The 9,114-nt window shown below is 56.1% G+C and overlaps 1 long non-coding RNA gene across 1 annotated transcript; it reads left to right on the top strand.

The window, feature by feature from the left end:
* The first annotated feature begins 2,608 nt into the window (after positions 1-2,608).
* Positions 2,609-8,022, top strand: LOC139083701 (uncharacterized). Its single transcript, XR_011540613.1, has 3 exons — positions 2,609-2,759; positions 3,160-3,441; positions 6,915-8,022. It is a non-coding gene; the product is annotated as an uncharacterized lncRNA (long non-coding RNA).
* Positions 8,023-9,114: the final 1,092 nt, after the last annotated feature.

Genomic DNA, 9,114 nt, shown 5'->3' with positions numbered 1-9,114 from the left:
ACTTTGTGTAGTCGGGAATCAACAGCCCAGTCGTCGCATCTACTCCCCTCAAGACCTTCCCTGCCCTCAGAGAGGAGACGGGCTCTCAGGGAACCCTTTGGAGTCTTCTCCAGTCCCCTATGGTCCTCATGACTCCTCTGCAGGGTCAGAAATAGACTAGACACTGCAGCCTCGGGGCGGGGGGAAATGAATTCATGGGCACCAGAGCCGGGCTACCAGGTCCCATCTCTGACTTGGTACTTACTGTGTGGCCTCGAGTGAGTTACTCAACCTCTCTATGCTTCTGCTTCCTCATCTGTAAAATGAGGTTGATAACAATAACACCTACCTTCTAGGATTTTTGTAGGATTCAACAAATGCAAAGCACTTAGAATGGTGCCTGGCACCTAGTAAGTGATCAATAGCACTTTATTTTCCATGCCGTTTATGTTCATTTTTCACCCATGGCCATAAGGATTTCCTCCCAACAATAAAGATGAGAGCAGGATAGCTCCCATTTATGAATCCAGGCACAGCATGAAGCTCTTTAAACGCATCAGCTCCTAAATGTGCCAAGCAGAGCGAATAGCGCGTCATAGGGGCTCAGTAAACGCCAGGATCTCTGAGCACCCAAGTCACTTTCAGTCAACTTACAGTTAACTTACAACCCTTCCCTTTTTTTAAAGCCATAATTCAATTAGAAGCAAATTACATTCTGACTGCCCTCAATGTGTTTCTTAAAGAAAAGAAAACTTGATTTTTCCTTCATATATTTTTAAATGGGCAGAATCATTTTGCCAGTCACCCAATGATGCACTCACCCAGTGACCTCCTGGGGTGGCCTTTCTTTGTGGCACCCCCATTCTCCCAAACCCTCTGCTCACACGTCCTGTCTCCAGTCAGCCCCCAAACCCTGTTGATTTCCCTTTAAATGTCCCTCGCTCCCAGGCCTTGTTCCTGGTTCCTGTCTAGGCCTCCCCTCACTCTTGAACTGCAACAAGTCCCTCCAGGCCCTCCCCTTCCCAACCAGCCCTACACACTCCGTGTCCCCTTTCTGGGGATCTGTTCCTCCTGCAGAAACCATAAAAGGCTCGCCTGCCCGCCCCACCCCATTCTGGGCCCTCTAAGGCCTTCTTTCTGCCCCAACCTCATTCTGGACAGTTTTTCCTGCTTCTCCAACCCAGCTGACGACTCCTGGAGGTGACACTGTGTTTTGGGTGCTTCGCGGACCTTCCAGCTCCCTCGACCTCTAACACAGGGTGAGCACAACACACGCAATTCCGGGGATCAGAGGACTGGTGGGATCCAGGCTCTTGATTCCAGTTCAGCTGGCTCTGTTTGTAGTTTGAGAAATATTCTTGGACCTGATTTGCCAGTCTGAGTAACAAGGCGTGGTTCAAAATGTCAGCAGCTAATTACTGTTAGCCATTATTAATAGGTCTGCACTAATTATCCCCTGCACCTACAGAAGATTTTACAGATGAGGAGACCAACAGAGAGGGAGGAGTGAAGGGGTGTGCTGAGGCCCAGGGTGAGCGGGACGCTGGGGTGGGGCTGGAGCTCGGGGAGCTGGGGTCCTAGGCGGGGACCTCCCCCTAGAAGAGGGAGCGGGGTGAAGAGGGGGCAGCCTTTGGGCTGCAGGGCTGGGACAAGCATAGATGGAGCTTCTGTCTTGCCTCTCTCCTCCCCCTCTCCCGGAATGCAATCTACCGAAACCTCTTATTAAAAGTATTCTGGAGGTGATAAAAGTGTCAGCAAAGATTTGCTCATTTTCTAAACTGTCATTAAAAAAAAATTTATGGTCAGGGGAAATACAGGCAGTGGAGGAGGGAGGTGGGCAGGGAAAGGAGGAGGATGATTTAAAATCTGTCCCTTAATAAATTAAAGACATTCGCTCACAAGACGGGGCTTGGAGAGGGAAATTGCTAAAAGGTCATCCCTTGCTCCACGCCAGCTGGCCAGGTCCTCATAGGCCATCACACACCCCAAGTCTCTTCATCCCCACCTGTACGGCCATCCGTTCTCCACCCTCCCCCAACCATCCACACAGCCAAAGCCTCCCTCCCTCCAGGCCCGCCCATCCCTCCCCCTCCCCCAGGAACCTCTCCAGCCCCTCATCAGGGCTCCTGCAGCCCCACTGTCTGAACAGAAACTGGAACCCAAACCTACATGGAAGGTTATGTGGCTGTTTCTCGCCCCCACTGGACCGTAAGGTCTTTGCAGGCAGCAGTCTTGCCTCTTGCTGCCGCTTAATTCTGAATCCTTGCGAAGACCCCTGGGGGGGTGATCTAACTTCTTTAGAATTAGGACATGTCAACCGAGAAAGGGAACACAGATCTCAAGGAGTTCAAGTCCTCATTACACACACCAGGAGCCTGAGGCTCAGAGGGGAGATGGGACCCACCCACGGTCACACAGGGGAGCCACCAGAACCCCCGTCGCAGGCTTCCAGCCCAGACTCAAGAGCTCAGACTCTGGTTACAGTCCACCTGAGTCCAAATGTGGCCCCTCTCCACTTCCCAGCTGTGTGGCCCTGACCAGGTCACTGAGCCCCAGGTCCCAGGCACCTGTCTGAGTTGTTGTGGGTATCAGCTGTGATGATGTAAGCGCTTTGCTCAGTGACATTGTTATTCGTCATCATCATCATCCTGACAGGAGGGAGGGCAGGTGCTTCCAAGCTGTCAGGGCTGCTGTCTTTTGGTTGGGGCTACACCACCTGCTCAAAAGTTACCCCAGCATCCACGACGTGCCAAACCTGGGTGAGGATTCAGGGTAGAGAGGTAAGTAAGCCTGGTCCCAGCCCTCGAGATGCTTCAGCTGGGCAGGAGTGACCACTGCTCTGAATGTGGAGGTCACCGGGGCTGCTGGCAGATGTCCCAGCCTTCGCTCCTTCTGGGCAGTGGCAGGCTTACACTACCCCACTCACCAGAAGTTAAGTGGCCATGTGTCTTGCTTTAGCCAAGCAGGACCAGCCCAGAAGGAGGCCTCTGGGGAAAGGAAGAGGGTGTGCCTGGCAGGGGTGGGAGCAAGGGTGTGGGTGCTCAGCAGGTGCTGACCCACTGAGAAAGGGAAGTGAGAGAGCAGGGGCCAGGTTGCAGGCTGGGCCCTTGGGGACGGGTTCTCAGGTCTGAGCTAGGCCAGCAGGGTGCAATAACCCGCTTCCCTGCCCCGCTCCCCCAGCACAGGTGCTCAGCTTCGTCTCGACTGAGGTTCCGGAGGAGAGGCGGGGGGCAGGTGGCCACCTATGGCAGGAGCCGGGCTCCAGGACTGAGCGTGCCACGGACCAGCTCAGGGAACTTGGCAAGGCCCCCGCCTGGGTCTCCACTCCCCTCTGTCCACGGTCACGAGGTGTCCTCTCTTGCACACTCTCCAAACTGAGGACCAACTGCCCACCTTCACCAGAGCAAATCTGGGAAAAGTAGCAAGCACAACATGAGTCGAAGTGACGCATTTCGGAGCCTGGTGAGTGCCTGTCTGTGCACATGCTGTGAGGTCTGGGTGGGGAGGGGGAGAGGATGAACAAGAGGATTTTACATCCAGATGGAGAGACAGGAACAGAGAATTTATGTGCATGTCATTTAGAAGACAAATACTGTGTCCCTGAACATGACCCAGCATGGCAGGCAAAAAAAGTCCAGAGAAATCTCTGGGGGTCTGTGGTCCCGGGGGGCTTCTTAGAGGAGGAGGAGCCTGGGTTGGGCTTTGAAGGCAGGTGTGGAGGTGGAGGGGAGAAGGAAGGCCCAGGTGGCAGGAGGGGCCAGGAACACATGGCTGTGGCCACTGCAGGCCTGAGCAGGCCCTGGGGGAGGGGAGGGCTTCCAGGCTCTGTGGGGCCTCCCAGCCTGGAGGCCTCCTCCAGCAGGTGGAGGGGTGGTTCCCAGCCTCTACAGGAGAAGTCATTTTCCGCTGAAGACGCATCTGTGGAAAAGGAGGCCGACCCACGGCCTGGCAGGCTCCGCCTTTCATCTCGAATGAAAGCGGGCCTCCAGGTGCAGAACAAGGAGGGCAGGCCAGTGAGCCACCTCCGAAGGAAAGTTCCGCCCACCCGGGCGCCACACACTGGCACCTCCACTGTTAGTGTCCTTCCTCCCAGGGTCCCCGCTGACATGCACCACCTCACCGCCTCGCTTCGTGTCTCAGGCTCTGTCTTCCATCTGCTTTGCGTCATTTTCTTTCTGTTTCTCAGTCTCTCTCTGCTTCTCCACGTGGCTCTGCCTGTCTCCCTGTCTGACTTTCTCTCTGTCTCTTTCTCCCTCTCCCTCCCTCCTCTCTCCCTCTCTCTTTCAGGCCCCCTGCCCTGCTCTGTGTGTCTCTGTCTGTCTATCTGTCTGTCTCTGGCCCGCCCTCTGTGACCTGTCACTGACAGCCGCAGGGTTCCGGCTGCAGGGCGCTGGGCAGGCCTCCCACAGACTTCGGCCTCGGGCGGCTCCTCCAGGTTTGATCTGGGGGTGAGATATCTGACTTGGGCTGCTTTGGCCTCCTCTGCCTTTGATCTTTATCTTTCTTTGAAACCCTCTGTTGTTAGAAACCCACTGACTTCAGATATTCTCTTCCTTCCTGGGTGGGCAGCTGAGGCGACACTGGGCCAGGGGATCCGGCTAGGGTGTCCCCCGGAAACCACAAGGGCAAAGATCTTTCAAGACCTTGGGGTTGCAGCTGGATGCTCCCCCAGAGGAAGTGAGAGGCATCTTATGAGTCCCTCAATCCCGGCACACAGGAATGCCAGGTGGAACGGGGAATGGGGGACACAGAGGGACAAGGTGGTACAGGAGGACAGGGGGACAGGGAGACACAGGGAGACAGGGGCCACAGGGGGACAGGGGACACAGGGGGACAGGAGACACAGAGGGACAAGGTGGTACAGGAGGACAAGGGACAGGGTGACAGGGTGACTCAGAGGGACGGGGACAGAGGGACAGGGTGCTACAAGGGGACAGAATGGTACTAGGGGACAGCATGATACAGAAGGACAGGGTGGCACAGGGAGATATGGTGGTGCAGGGGGACAGGGTGGCATGGGGGACAGAGCTCCCTGAGCTCTAATCTGACCTTGGCCACATCTTTCTCAGTGCCTTCGGAGAGTCCTAACTCTGAGTGTCTGCTCCCTCTTCTGGAGTTTTCCTATTCTCCTCTCTTGGGGATAATGCTGGGTATGAGAATTCATGCACTGATATGTGTAAGAAGTCCAGTGGATTGCCTGCTACATAGCAAGGGACCAAAAATGGCCAGCTTCCTCTACTGCCCTCTTCCCGCACCATGAGTCCGTCAAGGCCAGGCTCACTGGAGCCACAGGGCATCCCCATCGCTGTGACAGGGCCTCAACATCATCCCCCGAACAGATGAGCCAAATATGGTACAGACACGTTTTTCCGACACACAACTCTCATCGCCACACCCCTGCCCTGTGCTGGATGACCATAGGATCGTCCCCCCGTCCTGTGCGGGATGACCATAGGACCTCCCCCCCTGCCCTCTGTGGGATGACCATAGGACAGCCCCTCTGCCCTGTGGGGGAATCACGATAGGACTGTATCCCCAGCCTATGCAGGGTGCCCGCAGGACTGTATCTCCACCTTGTGCGGGATGCCCGTAGGACTGTCACCCCACCCTGTACAGGATGACCACAGGACTGTTCTTGTAGCATCCCCAGGGCTCTCGGCTCTCCAGGCTCATTCAGGGGGCATCTGGCCAGGGCAGGACCAGCAGAATGTAAATGACAAACACAAACCCCTGCACCGATAATCACACAGCCATCAACTCCTAAGGTGCTTGGAGTCTGCAGTGTCTTCCCCAGACCTCCCTTCCTGTGCTTCTCACAAGGCCCCTCGAGGTGGGAAGGTCACAGATGGGAGGCCAGCCTACTCAGGTGACCGAGTGGGTCAGGGCCACAGCTGGGACTCAACCTGGTCATCTGGTGCTCATACCAGCCACTGTGTTTCCACCAGGAGGCCCCAGGCACAGTCCTCAGGACTGGGAATCAGTGGTGGGGCCGGGGCCCAGAAATCTGCATGTCAGTAAGCCCTGGGGAATTCTGACGCGGGTGGCATCCCCCAGTCTGAGAAACATCCCTGACATCTGTGTGGATGGCAGTCAGTCTTGCTTGGCTCTCTCCCCAAAGTGGCAGGAGAGGCTTGGCTCACAGTGACTCACCCTGCCCCATACTGGGGGCAATTCAGGGTCAAGTGTCGTCAGGACAACCTGGAAGGAAACCAGCAGGGCCTGGAAACGTGGGTGCTGTATCTGAGGTTGGGAGGGCCCTGTAATTCACTCTGTGGGGTTCCTTGCTGGGGGAGGCAATGAATTCAAGGTTACTGGTTCTCAACCCTGGCTGCACACTGGAGTCACCTGGGGGCTTTAGAAACTACGACGCCTGGAGCTGGCCCACGGATTGTGATGTGATGCTTTTGGGTGTGGCCTGGCCGTCAGGGATTTTTTTAGAGCTCCCCAGAGGATTCTAAAGTGCAGCCAAGTTTGAGAACCACTGAACCAGGCCACTGTGGTCAGTGCTATGATGTCAGGGCCTGTGACTAAGTGCAGAGCAGAGGGGACACAAGAAGTAGTGTCTGTGAGCGTGAGTCTGTGTGTATGTGAATCTATGTATGCTTGTATGCGTGTCTGTGTCAATGCGTATGTGTAGGTCTTGTGTGTGTGTCTATGTCTGTGTGCGTCTGGAGAGAGAGACCAAGAGGGCAGCTCATGGCGGGATGGGAGAGGCTGTAGAAGTGAGGAAGGGCCCCTGGGGATGTAATTGCCCTCACTTTACAGGTAGGCCCCAGAGAGGGTAAAGGGCCTGTCCAGGTCACAAGGCCCAAGCCTCCACAACACCTCATCTAGAACCCACGACCTAAGGGAGGAGCCACAAAAGGGAACCTAGAGCTCCTTTGTGGCTCCAGGTCTTGCTCGCTGAAGTAAACTTCTGCTTGTCTTCTTTGCAGGCGGCAAAAGGCTGGGCCCAACTGGATTCAGTCTGTTTTGCTGGCGTGAGAGGCCGGGCCAGCCTTTCTGAGAATCATGGACTCTGAAGCTGCTCTCCTCCCAGCGAGCCGTGCTCCCCGTGGCCCAGGCCAGGCAGGGCCTCTCCCCTCTGGGCATTCCGCCATGTGGAGGGTTCCAGCGTGAGGAGCAGCCAAGCACAGCCCCCGCACCTTCCCAGTGACCCTCCACCATCCCGGGCTGAGGTTTGGGATCCAGAGCTCGCCTCACGGTTACCTGGAGAGGGACCCTGAGGAGCTGGACGTGCTCTGGGGGAGGGGGGGCCCGGGGCCCTGCCTGTCCCCAGCTGTGGGATTGGGGGCACAGGTGAGCCCTTTCTGTCGTGCACAAATGTGTGTGCAAGGCCTACCCGGCCTCCTACACAGGGCAGCTGGAGGCGGACAGGCAATGCAGTTGACAGCTCAGCCAATGACACATCTCCACACATGCCCGAGATGACTCCCAGGAATGCCCAGCCCCTCTCTGTCCCCAAATGTCTCCCCACTTGCCTCCTAATACCTGCTGTCCCCACCATTAGATCGAGCCTTCTGGGTTATTCAGAGGCTCTGCTGACTTACAGCCAAGGCTGCTGCTGGGAGGGGAGGCGGGGTGGTGAGCACCCCACAGGCTCTCCTCCGTGCCCGCGCTGTCCTCCCTGCTTGCGGCTCTCCTCCGTGCCCGTGGCTCTCCTCCATACCGCACAACCTTAGTTAGCTCGGCAGCAGGACGTGGCACAGGCCAGGAGGCAGGAGGCTCCTGCTGCGCAGGAACCTGGAGGCCTCAGGAACAAAGGCCAGCGGAGGGGCAGCTGGTTGCCCTGAGGCTCTCTAGGCAGCAGGAGTAGGGGTGCTGGCTTGAGTGCCCTGCGGACCTGGGAGTGGTCAGTGGAGAAAGGAGCCAGTGGGGACCCAGGGAGCCCATGGCCGGCTTGATCTGCTACAGCCCTGCCCAGTGGAAAGGACGCAGGATCTGGAGCCTGACAGACCAGGGCTCCACTGCACATTTGTGCAGCACAGTTCTCAACCCCTCTGAACCTCATGCTGTCATTTATTAAAAAGAGAGAAAGAACGACTCCAGTTCAAAGTCTTTTAAGCGTTAAAATAATATGTGTAAGAGCAGACCACTTATTATTACTATTGACAATTTTGTTGTGGCCTTAGCATGGGTAGGCTACACATATTTTCCCCCACGTCGGGGTATGCACTGCCTCCTTGCTGTGTCATCTCCTCCAGACTGGAATGGAATGCAGTAGAAAGGACAGAGGACTGGGGGTCAGAAGGCCTGGATTCTAACTCTGCCTTTGCACTTATTGCCTAAAGGACCTTGGGCAAGTTCCCTGGCCACTCAGAGCCCCACCTATAAAATGAGGGGAATGGATGGGATAATAATCACGAACTCACGAAGCTGCTGTGAGAATGACATAAAACAAATATGTCCACAATGGTTCCCATCTGTCCAGCACTTACCAGTGTGCCAGGCATCACTAAGGGCTTCACAAGCATTATTTCAAGGGACCCATCCCAGTACAACCTTAAAATTTTCCCTACTTCGATAGATGAGAAAACTGAGGCTCAGAGATGTTAGGCAACGTGGCCAAAGGTCACACAGCTTGCAAGTGGGGGAGCTTGAATTTGAACCCAGACAGCCACTACTTCACTACTCTGCTGGGCATGGGATCCAAGCACATCCAAGCTGGAAGAAGCCTTAAAGCATACCTGGTCCAACCACCTGCTTACTGCTGAGGACTCCCCTCCACCTGTGCCTGCATCGTAACTTCTCAGATGAGTCCCTGTAGCTGACGGCTCTTCACCAGTTGCATGGCATCCACAGAGCAAGCATCGTTCCCTTTAGAGGAGGGCCCCAAGACCCAGAGAAGCCAAGTCACCTGCCCAGGGCCACACAGCAGGTCTGAGGCCCTGCCGGGACTCCAGCCCCCTTCTGCAGGCTCTTTGCTGCAAAGCCTTGTGCCATGTGTTCTCAGTGGGATGGGGGACTTTGATGCTGGGGGGCGTGGGGGTGGGGGGCACCTGAGACTTCTCTGCCCTTCTGAAAGCACTCGGCTTGACCTTTGACGCTTTGAGGTCCAGGTTCTGATGAGACATGGGCAGTACCGCCTCCTCCTCTCCTCAGACCTGGCCCAACACACGGCTCGGCATCCAGTTG

This window comes from Equus przewalskii, chromosome 1 (assembly GCF_037783145.1).
Source record: "Equus przewalskii isolate Varuska chromosome 1, EquPr2, whole genome shotgun sequence".
Classification (NCBI taxonomy): Eukaryota; Metazoa; Chordata; class Mammalia; order Perissodactyla; family Equidae; genus Equus; species Equus przewalskii.
The sequence above is the reverse complement of the archived record's forward strand: the minus strand, read 5'-3'. Positions and strand labels throughout refer to the sequence as shown.